Genomic DNA, 11,156 nt, shown 5'->3' with positions numbered 1-11,156 from the left:
TCAAATGTTTGGTATTAGCAATATTTCTTTTTTTTGTTTGTTTGTATTTTTGTTTTTCCAATATTTCTTTAATATTTTATTCTGAAAGCAAGTTGATCTAATCTTTCGCATGCAGTGGATGGCCTCTTGGCTTCTCATACAGCCCAGGTTGATGACATATTTGCTTGGTGTCATGGATAAGAATTTGTTTCCTCTAGAAAAGGAAATAACACAATAGGGGCATTTAATATACATTCGCCAACTTATCAAGTGGTGGAGCAGGTTTTCTTGAATGGCATGTAATGTTACTTTCTGGTTTGAAGTTCTAACTTACACTATAGGGTAGAGAGGTGAAGTGCGGAACGATCTATTGGTGTTGAGAAGTCTCAGCGCTAGGAGAAAAGAAAGAAAGAAAGAAAGAAAGAAAGAAAGAAAGAAAGAAAGAAAGAAAGAAAGAAAGAAAGAAAGAAAGAAAGACAAAGGAAGCATTGTAAGAAATATTTATAAGTCAAATGTTACAGAGGAAAGACTCCAAACCAAAACCTATTTCAAAAAATGTTGGAGGAAATGGTATATCTTTTTATGTGCTCAAGAAAACAGTTAAAAAGAACTTCACAGCATTGGGTCGATTAAGTACATTTATTCCAGTGATTTCCCAGATATTTCCAAGTTCCATTTAAAACAGAAGTCTCCTATCAAGCAATCCTTTGAAATTATTTACCCTTTTATGGTTGTAAAGTATGGAAACATAATACTTTTAATGGAAACCCTAATAAACGGCATATGCTACAAAGTGTCTACTGATGTGCTTTAAAGGTTAGTATTCTTATGTCACAGGGGCTTGCCCGTCTACACTGCTGATCCCAGGAAATGCCCCAGGGACGTGGGCAAGTATAGCTGGAGGGGCAAGGCCAGGCAAGAAGGCCATGGCTCATTCATGCTCCCCGGGAAGGTACGGCTGCCAGAGTCCCACTGGAAAGCAAACTCCACCAGCAGGCAGAAACAGAGTCGTCTGGATTCAGGACTTTGTTCTGCTCCAGGCCTGGTGACTTGGTGGTCACCATAACCTGAAAAAGGTTTTTTTTTTTTTTTTTTTCCTTATAGTCGATAGGAAGGAATGTTCTCTATAGACCTGGTTGCGAATCCCCAGGATAAAATAGTATGTAATATTTTTAGCACGTATTTAATTGGCAACAGAAAAATTAAAACCACTTGACTCATAATGTTAAAACGGTATTCTGGTTAAAATCAACTCCCAATCAAGAAAATTTAATGTGCTTCGCCGAATGCATATTTTCATACAAAGCGAATATATTTTAAAGTTATAGATCCTTAATTTTATGCTGAAATAGTACTAGCAGCTCACAGATGGATTCCCCTCCACCCCGTCCCAGCAAATTATTTTTCATCGAAATGTGTTCAAAGCATTCTCACTTGTGTATGCTTCAAATTAACAATTTGGTACTCTACATTAGATAGTAATTTATTTATTGACATTTGATGGATTCATACTTGCGTTCCTTGGTTTCTTTTTTTTTTAACTTTTATTTATTTATGATAGTCACACACAGAGAGAGAGAGAGAGGCAGAGACACAGGCAGAGGGAGAAGCAGGCTCCATGCACGGGGAGCCCCACGTCTCCAGGATCCCGGGTCTCCAGGATCGCGCCCTGGGCCAAAGGCAGGCGCTAAACCGCTGCGCCACCCAGGGGTCCCCATTCCTTGGTTTCAAAATATTGTTAAAATGTTGTTAATAATCTGTGGACATACATTTTAAACAACTGTCATTAAATTTAGAATAACTGTCATTAAATAGGGAAAATTAAATTTAATAGACTAGTTGCTATATATTTAAATACCAGTGGATGATTAGAAGCAGATTTATTGAGGGTTGGTTTAATCATGGCTGGATAAATTCATGCCTTTCCAGCAAATATATTCATTGTATTTCTTTTGTTTTCTTTTTCTTTTTTTTACAGTGAATTGTTTGTAGGCATGTCAATTGGTATCCTATCAACAGCTGAAGCATCAAATAGTTAGTATTCAAAATATAGGATGCACTCTACACAAGACGCGCTCAAGAGAACTCAAGACTGTATATTAATCCTTGGTGAACCTGGAAAAGTCTTTGCTGAAAGACACAGAGAAGCCCAGAGAAGAACAGCTGTTAGGAATAGAGAATAAATTCACCTGATTTTGTTCCTATTTGCCACTTGGTAAAACAGTTGTCTAACCTCTTTTAAAATGCCTTTGATACTATGGGTAAAATATCAAAGACTGATGCTTTTAGCAACGTTGTTCAAAAATGTCAGTTTGATACACTGAGGCTATCATGTTTTAGTTTCCTTTTATTTTGAAAGAACAAGACATATCTTCCAAACTATCTGGAGAGGTTGGTTTCTTTTCGCCAGGCTTCAGCCCACCCTATCCCAAGTCTGAAGCATTTTGTTACATGTCTTTGATCTTCTGTTTGACTTCTGCTTCATGGAAAAATGCTCATAAACCTTTAGAGAATGGCTTTCTGTGCTTTTAGATTTATTCAAGAATTATAAACAGTGGACAGATCTATAGCAAAACGATTTTAAGAGCACTTAGGACTCACATGCTAATTTATTTGCTCACCACCAAAAAGGCTTGTTTGGTAAAAAGAAGTTTAAAAAGTTCAACTTTGCTTAGTGAAAAAAAAAAAAAAAACCTCCACTTTTAAGTGGCTAAAAGTATTGCATTTCAGGTTTCTTCTTCTTCTTCTTTTTTTTTTTTTTAATATTAAGACCTCTAAAGCAACAATCTTTTTAAAGATGTTATGCACGAGGATTGGCATGACATTTGAAATGGCTTCAAGGGTCCTGTTACTCTTGACATGCTGGCAAACACTTCACAGATGTGCTTTTTCACTGCAGCCATGTCAAGAGAGAATACAAAATCTGCGACTACAAACAAGTCCCTGCATGTCTTACTACTATGGCAAGAGGAGGCTCGAAGACGTCAGGGCGAGAGCATCCTATTTCCTCTAATCCATCATTACTCTAACCTAATTGTAGACTTTCCACAACTTATGGGATCCACCGTTGAGCTCTACATTCTTAGATGTTGACTAACAATTGTGGCTTTAGATGAAACAAACAAACAAACAAACAAAATTAGAAATCTTTGCCATTTGGTATTTTGCAATTCTAAAAATATCTTTCAGTATAAAATGTGAAAAAGGATTAAAGACTGTTTATGCTCTTGCTTTTTATTTTTTATTTTTAATTTTTAAAAGGCTTTATTTATCCATTCATGAGAGACAGAGAGAGAGAGGCAGAGACACAGGCAGAGGGAGAAAGAAGCAGGCTCCATGCAAGGAGCCCTATGCAGGACTCGATCCTGGGACTCCAGGATCACACCCTGACCCCAAGGCAAACGCTCAACTGCTGATCCACCCAGGCATCCCTATGCTCTTGCTTTTAAAAAATGGACTCTTCTAGAGCTTTACAGGAGTTGCAAACTCATGTCTCCTATGCTGAATCAGTACTATAAGGAGTTTATTTGGAAAATCACTTAATTTCATGTAAAAATAGAGATTTCGGCTTCTATTGAAAAATCAGTTCTGACAACTTGCTTTTTCTCCAGCAACACCAACTGGAAACAGTAGTGGCTGCATATTTTTTAGAGACAGTTTAATTTTTTAAATATTCGCTATTCTTCAACCATGACATGGGCTTCCTGACTCATTTACCTATGGCCTTTGCTTGGCATTTGGGCCTGTGACTCCTGTATAAGAGTACTCCGAAATACCAACAGTATTACTGGTGTATCCACATGAGGAAGTTTGCAAAATTTAAGCTCTTTTCTCAATAGATGTCCATTGTGACGAATGAAACCCTTTTCTTCAGCAGGACCCTATGTTGATGCAGAGGTTCTTTGGGAAACCTACACACCATTCTCTCAGGAGATCTAATCCAGTGGCCTTAGTCATTGTTGGCCAAGCTTCAATGGGAGTTCTACTCTGGGCTCAGTGTGAGAAGCATCTCCCGCTATGCAGGTGGCAGGTAATACACAAATCCACAATAGCATGCCAGTTCCGGGAGGACAGAGATTTTCTTTTCCTTGTTGTCAAAGTCTATGTATCTAGAAGAGTGTTTGGCATATGTCAGGTGCTCAGTAAATATTTCTTGAATGAACTAGATGGGTTATTTATGAAATGCACATGCTTTAGTTTAAGCAGGAAATATTTTTTAAATGGCAATTATTATTACTGTTCATTGAATGCCTTCTGTAGGTTAGGTACTTTACAAATGCCATTTTAGGCATTTCTCACAGGAATTCCCATGGGATAGGTACTATTTACCTGTTATATATAGGGACACTGAGATTCAGAGATTTTTAATTATCTGAAGTCAGATACCTAGAAACAGTAATGATTTTTTACTCAAATCTGCTTCCCTTCCAAAAGATATGTTCTTTCTGCTACTCTGTGTTTCCTTTTAAACATAAGACCATATTTTGAAACATTAAGCAAAGTGATGATGAAAGAGTTCTGTCCAAAAGACACCAAAACATCTGACAAATTGCTGATATTGTCAATTTAGTCAACTGGCTTGGTTTTTTATTCCACAAAATCAGCTGTTTGGATGTTTTCTGGACCTTGCAGGAAAGCTCGGTCAACTGAGCATGCAAGAGTTAATCTGTGACCCTGGATCAGAAGGCTTACAAAACTGCCCACATTGAATTGGTTATTCAACCTCAGACTCTCTCCTTTCACCGGGCAATGGGTCTCCCTAGCCCAATTGTTTTTCAGCCGGAGAATCTAAAGGGTTGAATTTTCTCAGTGTCCCCCTTACCTCTAGTTTATCCCACTGTGGCTTCAAAGGTTGGTCAAACTCCCCAAACTTTTGGCCTTCCTTGCTTCCTTTTGACTGTATCTGCTTTATCTCAGATCTCCGTCTTTGTATGTCTACCTCTGGCCTGGTAATCTTGCTCCAAGTCCTGATTTCTCCTCTAGCCTGGCAGTTTTGGGTTATGTATTTTTGACTTTGAACAGTAGCCAGATTCAATTAAGAAACCATAGATGTGTTGCACACAAGACTCAAGGCACTTGACTGTAGTTGGACTGATCTGAACTGGTCAATGTAGCTTGAGTCTGGGAAAGTTTTCTAATTTCTGTGTCTCATGATTACATTTCCCTTGCTTCTTCATAGAATTGTGGGAACAGCTTTAATGGTTCTTATAAATTTGTTAATTGAAAATGCTCATGAATTCAAGGCAATATATTAATATTTTAAACCAAATTTCTGTTAATTTATATCTAAAAATAATTATGTAGGGACGCCCAGGTGGCTCAGCACATGAGTGTCTACCTTTGGCTCAGGGCATGATCCCAGAGTCCTGGGATCATATTCTGCACCAGACTCCCTGCAGGGAGCCTGCTTTCTCCCTCTGCTTCTCTCTCTGTGTCTTTCATGAATAAATAAAACCTTAAAAAATAAAAAATAAATAAAAGTAATTATGTAGGTGTAACAAGGAACAGTCTTTACATACAGAAAAATCAAATAATTGTGAAAACCAAAATAGAGAATAAAAATTGAAGCAGATGTAGAAAATGATGACCATTAAGGTGAAATAATTGAACAATTTCTGGAAGTAGGATTCAAATTTTTTAGATAACACATTTATCTGTATGTGTCTCCATATTTTTTGATTAAAAAAGTAGTGTAGTTTAGATATAATAAAATTTACCCTTTTTAGTATAAAGTTCTATAGTCACAAAACTACCATCATATTAAAAATATACAACAGGGATGCCTGGATGGCTCAGCGGTTTGGAGCCTGCCTTTGGCCCACGGTGTGATCCTAGAGTCCTGGGATCGAGACCCATACCCGGCTCCCTGCGCAGAGCCTGCTTCTCCCTCTGCCTGTGTCTCTGCCTCTCTCTCTCTCTCTCTCTCTTTCTGTCTCTCATGAATAAATAAATAAATAAATAAATAAATAAATAAATAAATAAATCTTTAAAAAATATAGAACAGTTCCATAAAATATTTTCTGTCCTCTTTGTAGTCAAATTCTACACCCGACCCCAGTATCTGACAATTAGTGACAACCAGTATAGAACATTTGGATTGCCTAATCATTTGCAATATTTTCTGGCCCTCTTCATGCTTCCCTGTGGGAACTGGAGTTACCAGCACAAGCAGATACTGATATTCCAGTGATTGTTATTGTTATAAGTAACAACATCCTTTTCTATGACTCAGGAATCTTGTACACTATGTTAACATCTATGAAACCAGGGCAGCTTACCTTGTTTATTTGCATGTAGGGTAAAATTTCAGACACCATTTATGATTCTTGACTAGGTTATTCATTCCTTTCCAATCTGTATACATCTTTTTTTTTCTTGCCTTATTGCATTGGCTAGGAATTCTAGTATGATGTTGAAAAGGAGCTATAGAAGGGACATCTTTGACTTGTTCCCAATCTTGGGTGCTGGAGGTGGGGAGGGATATTAAGTTTCTCACCATTAAGTATGACATAAGGTATTAATTTTTGATAGATGCCCTGTGTTGGTTTTAGATGTTCCCTTTTATTCCTAGTTTGCTCAGTTTTTGCTAAAAGATTTATTCATCTTTGTTCAAGATAGATATTAATTTGTACTTTTCTTATAACATTTTTGATTTCAGCATCAGAGAAATGCCGACATCATTAAATGAATTGAGAATTTCCCCCATATTTTATATATACAAACTCTGGAAGAGTTTGTACAAGGTTGTTATTTCTTTCTCAAACATTTGGTAGAACTTGCCATGATGTAATCTGGGCCTGGAATTTTCTTTTTTGAAAGGTTTTTAATTAGAAATTCACTATCTTTAGGATGCCTGGGTGGCTCAGCGGTTGAGTATCTGCCTTCAGCTCAGGGTATGATCCTGGGGTCCTGAGGTCGAGTCCCACATCAGGCTCCCTGCATGGAGCTTCTCCCTCTGCCTGTGTCTCTGCCTCTTTCTCTGAGTCTGAGTCTCTCACGAATAAATAAATAAAATCTTAAAAAAAAAAAGAAATTCAATATATTTAAAAGGTATAGGACTAGTCAGATGATTTATTTCTTCTTGAAGGAGGTTTTTTACACCTTAATGTCACTGGTTGATAGTTCCAACATCTCTGTCTTATTTGATTGTGATTCTGTTGATTACTTTGTCTCTTAATAATGTATTATTTTTATGTGCTGCTTTGTGTGTCTTGCAATTTTTGGATGAAAGCTGTATGTCTTATGTAGAACAGTACATACTGAGGTAAATAATATTCATGCCTGATAATGGCATGCCTTTTATTTTTGCTAGGCCTTTAGTGTGTGGGATTGTCAACCCAGACAGTAGGGCTGGGTTTGAGTTATTTTCTTGCTGTGGTTACAATCACTATGCAAAAGCTTCAACCTCTAGCATTACCTTGTGTTTAAGGTAGGGAGACGGTTGCCAGATTTTTCTCAATGTCTGCTTCACTTTAATATTTAGGTTGTCCCACTGGGGTTGTGCCTCAGTAAGGACTCTCACCATACTTTTTTTAAAAAATATTTTATTTATTTATTCATGAGAGAGATAGACAGAGAGAGAGAGAGAGGCAGAGACACAGGCAGAGGAAGAAGCAGGCTCCATGCAGGAAGCCCAATGTGGGACTCGATCCTGGGACTCCAGGATCACACCCTGGGCTGAAGGCAGGTACTAAACCGCTGAGCTACCCAGGGATCCCCTCACCATACTTTTGAAGACCATTGTTTCTTGTTGCTGGTGTTTGCTAGCCTGGTGTTGAGAGTGTATTTTGTTGTCCTGCTTCAGTGCCAATCTTAGATAAGTGCTCCATCCCTGTGTCTTGGAGGTGCGGCCTTCTCAGTGATTCTTCTCATCCACAAGCTGGCAATCTCTAATGATCTGGGCCTAAGTGTATTCCTGCCCTTCCCCAGAGGGTATTTCTGTTCCTTTTCTCATCTGCAAGTGTCTTCACCTGTACCTTGGGGGTACCAGGGTGTGATGCTCTTCCTCCAGTGGGATAAGGCTTTTATTCTGTAGGAGACATAGGAGAGACAGATACAGGCAAATCTTCATGCCTTCACCTCAGTGGCTGCTCTTTCCTTCTCCAAGGCTGAACCACAAGTGATGCTTCTCTAGATCATTCTGTCTCTAGTTTTTCCCATGCATACTCAGTGAGGTCTGTGAGAAGGGCCTGCAAATGGGTGTGAGTTCCTCTATGTCTGTGGCTCTCAGTAGTTCCATGCTTTCACTTTAAACTCTGTTCCCTATACTCTCACACTGGACCTTTAAGCATTCTTTAATAATTTTAGTCAGTTTTTTGGTTTTGTTTTCTGGCTCCATCATGGCACCTGCTTTTGCTACAACAGGGACCAAAAGATTTGGTGCAAGGACCCCAAGATCCAGGACTCCTACCTGAGACTGTTGGTTAAGCTCTATGGGTTTCTGGCCAAACAAACCAATTCCACTTTCACCCAAGTTCTGTTGAAGAGGTCATTCATGAGTCACACCAACCAGCTGCCTCTATTCCTCTCCAGGATGATCCAGAAGATGAAGCTGCCTGGCCAGAAAGAGAAAACAGCAGTGGTTGTAGGGACTATATGTCCCTACAATAATGTGTGTGGTAGGAGATGCCCAAACTGAAGGTGTGTGAGCTGTGTGTGAGCAGCCATGCCTGTAGCCACATCCTCAAAGCTGAGGGCAAGATCCTCATCTTTGACTAGTTGGCTTGGGGTCTCCCAAGGGCTGTGGCACCATTTTCCTCTCTGGTTCATGCAAGAGCTGAGAGGTACAGGTATTTTGGCAAGGCCCTAGGAACCCCACACAGCCACATCAAGCCCTAAGTGCAGTCCAAGGGCTGGACGTTGGAGCAGACCAGAGGCCACAAGGTCATCTTGGGCTACACAAACTAACCCCAGATCCTGCCTTGTTATTAAAAAGATTTTGGTGCTGAGAAAAAACAAACAAACAAACAAACAATTGTAGCCATTTTTTTTTTTTAAAACCAGATTGTATAGCATCTGATGTTTGCTGCAGCTAAGCAAGTGCTCTCCTTGGAGGCATCGTTGTTTGCATTTGTTAAGTTAATTGTTTACCCTGTGACCACAGCTCTGTAACTGATCCAAGAAAAGTTGTAATTTTATAAATTATCTAGCTCTTTTTTTTTTTTTTTGGTCGTCAGTATGGAGTGATGTTCTTTCCTGTTTCCTACATCCCATAATGAAGCCAGAAACCCTATTTCTTGACTTACAAGAAAATTTATTTCTAGGTGTTCAAACCATCCACAAGAAAATCTTATTTCATAAACCAAATGTCAGGTAATTTTGGACCTCAAGTAAAAGAAAATCTAATCTCAAATATGTAAACCAAAAGTTTTTACTGCCTTATTTGAAAAGAAAAATGGAAGTATAGGTTTAAATCAAGTTATCAATTTTGTTAGGGTTCTGGGTTCTTTCTCTTTCCCACTCTGCTATCCTCAGGTCATCATTGTGTCCTTTAGAGTAACTCCCTCCAGTGTCCCAAGGTGGCTGCCAAAGTTCTGGACATCACATCACAGAGGTGAAAACAAACAAGCCACACATAAAAATATAAATTAAATTAATGGCCTTTTGGTGTCATTATTTTTTTAAGAGAAAGAAAAAAATCTCCGAAGGCTTCCCATCAGACTTGCCACATGTCTTATTCAACAGGATTGGGTCACATGTGCATCGCTCAGTTGTTGACCTGAATAAGAATGGAACTCCCCTATTTGATTTAACATCACGATTCATCGCTGGCCTGGAAAGGGGACAAATTCCTCTGAAGCACGTGGCCACCTGACAGCTGAGAAAAATCAAGATTCTACTATTGGCAAAGAATATGGGGAATGGCTGTTAAGTGAGCGACTAGTGGTTCCCGGTAGAGTTCATGAGGCATACAGAGGATCAGCTTCACAGTCAGGTGTATCTAGGTTCAAATGCTGGCCCTTTGTGTTTTGGAAAGTACAAAGGGAATAATATTTGATAAATTTTAAATATTTGCTATTTATCTCTTTCCCTCATTAAGTCATGTTCCTTGGCATTCATTTTGATATTATAGCTCAGGAAGGGGCCACGAATGCCACCTCCTGTTGGTAGAGATGATTTTAGATACGGTAAATGCTCGGAATATGGTAGCTATTGTTATCATACAAATAAATACATTTAGCTAAATATATATATTCATAATATATATAAATTTATACTTTTTAAAAATTTTATATATATATTTATATAAAATGCGTTTAGCTAATACTGGCTTTTTTTTCTAAGTAAAGCCCCTTATTATAGCTGCATATTTTGAGAGAAGATAGGGAAGTGTTTTCTAGCTCATTAGCAGAGTGAGAGGCCTTTAGCTGACCTCGCTGTGGCGACAGGACCTTCTATGACCCAGAGCCCATTCTGTGCCCCTGTTATATGCCTGCCTAGCTGAATACATGTATCATTGGCTTTACTCTGAGGACTTGGACACTGAAGCCTAGGCATACGTCTATGTTACAAGAGCACAGAAGCCACAGTTTGAGAAATTCTTCCTGATGTGAGCAGAAAAAGGAAAGGTGATTCGGGGGGGGGAGGGGATGTTGACTTGGGAGTTAATAGATCTTTGGGGAGATGCATCTTATAGTGTTAGAATTATGAATCTGAATTTCTAGAGGGAGATTCAAGTTTGGGAGGTAGATGTGGGAGTTATCCCTGCATAGATGGTTGTAAAGACATGGTCAGAAATAAAGAGAACCTCAGTGTCAAAAAAAAAATAATCCCCTGATTTAGGGGAACCCTAGCTGTGGGGTACAGAGGGCCAAAGAGGTACCATGGAAGTAAGAGAAGGTTTCAGGGAATGTTGGTCTTCTTGTTCACAGCTATGGGACTCTGCAATGAGTAAGAAAAGAGCAAGCACTGGATAAGAAATGAATAGTTTAAATAAATTTAGAAAGACTCTTACTTGTATTTCACCAGAATGTAAAGAGAAGACACTGTTCAGGTTCAAGAGTAGTGCATTTAGAAGAGAACCAAAAAAATAAATGAGCCTTTTTGTATATCACTCACCAAAGAAGTTGTTTTGCTTGAGTTTTTTCTAGAATCTATGCCTAGTATTCTTAATCTCTCAATATATTTATTTCCCCGTGGCCCTCGAACATTTTAATTCCTATGAATCCTAGAATCAT

At 38.7% G+C, this 11,156-nt stretch overlaps 1 pseudogene; it reads left to right on the top strand.

Moving 5' to 3' along the window:
* The first annotated feature begins 3,996 nt into the window (after positions 1-3,996).
* Positions 3,997-8,886, top strand: LOC144323160 (large ribosomal subunit protein eL18 pseudogene; annotated as a pseudogene).
* Positions 8,887-11,156: the final 2,270 nt, after the last annotated feature.

The sequence above is a fragment of the Canis aureus genome, chromosome 11 (genome assembly GCF_053574225.1).
Source record: "Canis aureus isolate CA01 chromosome 11, VMU_Caureus_v.1.0, whole genome shotgun sequence".
In the NCBI taxonomy this organism is placed as follows: domain Eukaryota; kingdom Metazoa; phylum Chordata; class Mammalia; order Carnivora; family Canidae; genus Canis; species Canis aureus.
This window is presented reverse-complemented; position numbering and strand designations above follow the sequence as displayed.